General features: G+C 44.5%; 1 long non-coding RNA gene across 1 annotated transcript in view; it reads left to right on the top strand.

Moving 5' to 3' along the window:
• The first annotated feature begins 1864 nt into the window (after positions 1-1864).
• LOC107306102 overlaps positions 1865-3438 on the top strand; it is a 3486-nt gene continuing 1912 nt past the window's right edge. Inside the window, exon 1 of the long non-coding RNA XR_001551985.2 lies at positions 1865-3227. This is a non-coding gene — a long non-coding RNA (uncharacterized LOC107306102). The remainder of the gene's footprint in view (positions 3228-3438) is intronic.

Raw genomic sequence — 3438 nt, 5'->3', positions numbered from 1 at the left:
CCTGCCTATCTGAAAACTTCACAGACCTTCTGGAGGTAAGCAGCTTCTTTTCCTTATTTCTGCATCCACTGCTGTTGCTTCTGAGCAATTCCTCACTCACTGTGGCCTTGGATCTTCATATTACCAAAGCAAATCTGCAAAGTGCTAAACTAGCATATTGTATGCAGAACAGGTATTGGTCCCTTATGAGTAATATGTACTTCCAGTTCTGCTCTGATACTAGCATCATCTTGCAGTCTAGCAATAGCGTGCATGCAATTGAGAGAAATAGAATGAATTTATTGAGGATTAGAAATCAGTCTGTGGAAAGGCAGAAGAATTTATTTACTGACACCTGAAAAAGACAATTTCTGTATTAAATCAACCTGGATAAAATATGTTTGTGTAGCCACAGTGCTTCTGCTTTTTGTTCTGTTTTCTTTCTTTCTTTCTTTCTTTCTTTCTTTCTTTCTTTCTTTCTTTCTTTCTTTCTTTCTTTCTTTCTTTCGCTCTTTCTTTCGCTCTTTCTTTCGCTCTTTCTTTCGCTCTTTCTTTCGCTCTTTCGCTCTTTCGCTCTTTCTTTCGCTCTTTCGCTCTTTCTTTCTTTCGCTCTTTCTTTCTTTCGCTCTTTCGCTCTTTCTTTCGCTCTTTCGCTCTTTCTTTCTTTCGCTCTTTCTTTCTTTCTTTCTTTCGCTCTTTCTTTCAGCATCACTCTTAAAACAAAAAAGCTCCCCTATTCAGAAAGAAAAAAAAAAGACCATCTTAATTATTCCTCTAGATTTTCTTTTATAAAAGAATAGGTATGTATATAAAATTAGCATGAAAATTATACCTGCTGATGCTGAAGAGAGATTTCACTAAGTCAGAAAAGACAGCCCCATCTAGATAAGCTGTCACTCTACTAATTTCCACATCAGCCCTAATTTCTAATGATCATCCTTGATCAAGGATCTACTACTGTGAAGTTCACTAAGCACTTCCTGAAATGAGTCCCCTGAGTCTTAGTGTAGTTTTACCATATAGAAATTCAGTTTTCCTATGTTTCAGTGCTGGAGAGAAGTCTCAAGGAGTAACAATTTAAAAAAAAAAAAAAAAAAAAAAAGCCTTACATAATGGAAAAAATATTTTGTTGTGTCTGTATAAGTATTCGAATAGAGGTGCATGTGGTTGTGGGTGGAAATATGTGTTCCCGTCATGTCTAGTATATTGAGGGAAACAAAACTGCCCTTTAAATACTGCATCTATCTGAGGTAATGCGTTGTTACTCCATGCCTGCCCTAATTAGATCCATCTGCAGAATAGCCAACAAGTATGATACTCTTCTCTATTTTATTATGAAAACCAAAATATGTTTCTGTCTGCTGTACCTCTGTCTAATGCAGCTTGTCTTTGAAAACCACTCTTCTGAAAACGGGTGAAAATCTGCAGTCTTCCCAGATGCAATATACAAGTTATCAAAAATCTATACCAACCACTGACTTGCTTGACCTGTGATACAGTCAGGCAAAATTAGAAAAATTCTGCACTTGGGTTGGAGCAATCAGAAATATGTATACTAACTGGAAGAAGAGCAGTCCTTAACATTAGTAATATTTTATTTCTGTTACAATTGCATTATCTCTGTACAATGTTTTCCTAAGCACAAAATTTTGCCAAAGTAGTTTTAAAATATCACAGGGTGGATTCTGTTACACTGAATTACTCGTTATAACAACTTTTTTAGGTACAGCTATAACAGGTTTGTGTGAAATAATTGTTTAAGTTATAGAATAGTTCACAGTGATACATGTAATTCATAGAGGTGCATGAAAAGAGAGGTCAGGCATTGGAACAGGCTGCCAAGGAAGGTGAATAAATCACTGTTACTGGAGGATTCAATAAATATCAAGATGTTCGGGGAGGTAAAGCAAAGTCCGCATGCCTAAGCAGTGCAAAGCAAGGAATTCTTTTGCTGCTCTCCCTGGGCAGGCAGATAGACACTCGGCTGCTCTGGGGAAGCAGGGCTTATCATGCGTAACAACTTGCTGGGAAGGTACTGCCGTCACTCCCGATGTGAACAGCTCCTTCTTTAAGGCCATCTTTTCTTGCTGTGCATGACTGGCAGCAATATGGAGTGGGATCTTTCTCTGGCCGTACTAAAGTCATCAGCCAGGACAATCACAGTTGCTCTGAACCGGCGCTTACTGTCGGCGTGCTCATTCCCTTTAGAAATTGTGAGTTGCAGTTGTTTTTATTTGCCAGTGCAGATGCTGGGTATTTGTGGAACATCCAGAAAGCGCGCTGTGGAAGCAGGAATGAGAGAGCAGAGTTTCATTTTGCGTGTGCTAGAAGAAAGGCGGAGTGCCTTTCCCCAAAGCAGGAAATTCACGGGCTGTGTCAAGGTGTAAGTCACGCTGCCGGCCTGTGAAGAGAGCAGGGCCGTGCTCAGTAGCCCAGGAGCGTTTTGTAGGGAGCCCTTTGCAGGCCCTGAAGTCTGCTGCACAGCTTGTGGTCTCTGTGAAGAGACGACTTGGGATGGGCGGAGAGGCAGAGGGGCGCAGCAGAAGAGCCTGCTTATGCCTCCTGTGAATTGTTTGTTCAAGCAGAGGAGTGCCTAGCTCAGTAGCGGTGCCCAAGAGCCTGGAAGTTGCTTATGCATGACAAGGTGCTGAGTATCAAGGAGGCCCTTGTTCTTGCAGCACTCTGCTGTCACGGGCGGCGTGCTGATAGCTCCCAAATGTGACGGGTGCTTTTTTCATGGCTGTATGAAACGCTAGGATGGAGATCAGTGGAGCCCTCTGGCGGGGACTGCCCTTGGTCATCTGTGTCTCGGCACACGGCAAGAGGCGGCGCACTTAAAGGGCGAGGGATTTCCCATCAGATGCTTATGTTTGAGGGACGAGTGGGTCGCAACAGCCAAATGAGAAGCGGAGCGGGCAGAACTGTTAGCTGGGACCAAAGTGCAGGTAGTAGAGCTGGTCTCCAGAAACCCCCGTTTTTGAGACGCAGCCCGCAGCACCAGCACCGGGACACGTTTGCCCGGTGCGGTTGTGTAGGAGTGAATGTGTTTTTCCTGTGAGCGCTTCTCTCACCAAGGGAATTGGGCACGTATTCAGAGGGAGGCGTGAGAGTATGAAAGAGTTAAAGAAGAAGCCAGGGAGCCAAGCCCTAAGCAGTAGAAAACCACGTGGGAGGTACGGAAGTAACATGAAATGGCGGCTCCTGAGAGTGGAATGTGGAGTACAACAAAATGGCGCCTCCCTATGTAGGTAGGTGGGAGGGAGTTCCGGTTCTGGCCACACCCACTTCCGGGCGGTAGCTAATTGGAAGCGGGTCCTTGTCCTTCTCCTTCTGCCGCGGCACTTTTTCCATCCCGGCACGCATTCCATGCAGTGCTAAAAGCTGGTGCCCATACAGAGCGGCTGGCCAGAGGTGCAGGTCTGCGGAGGAGCTGCAGCCGTAGCAGCAGCGTCAGATCTG

Source organism: Coturnix japonica, chromosome Z (genome assembly GCF_001577835.2).
Source record: "Coturnix japonica isolate 7356 chromosome Z, Coturnix japonica 2.1, whole genome shotgun sequence".
NCBI classification, from domain to species: domain Eukaryota; kingdom Metazoa; phylum Chordata; class Aves; order Galliformes; family Phasianidae; genus Coturnix; species Coturnix japonica.
Note: the sequence above shows the minus strand (reverse complement) of the source record. Positions and strands in the feature narration are given on the sequence as shown.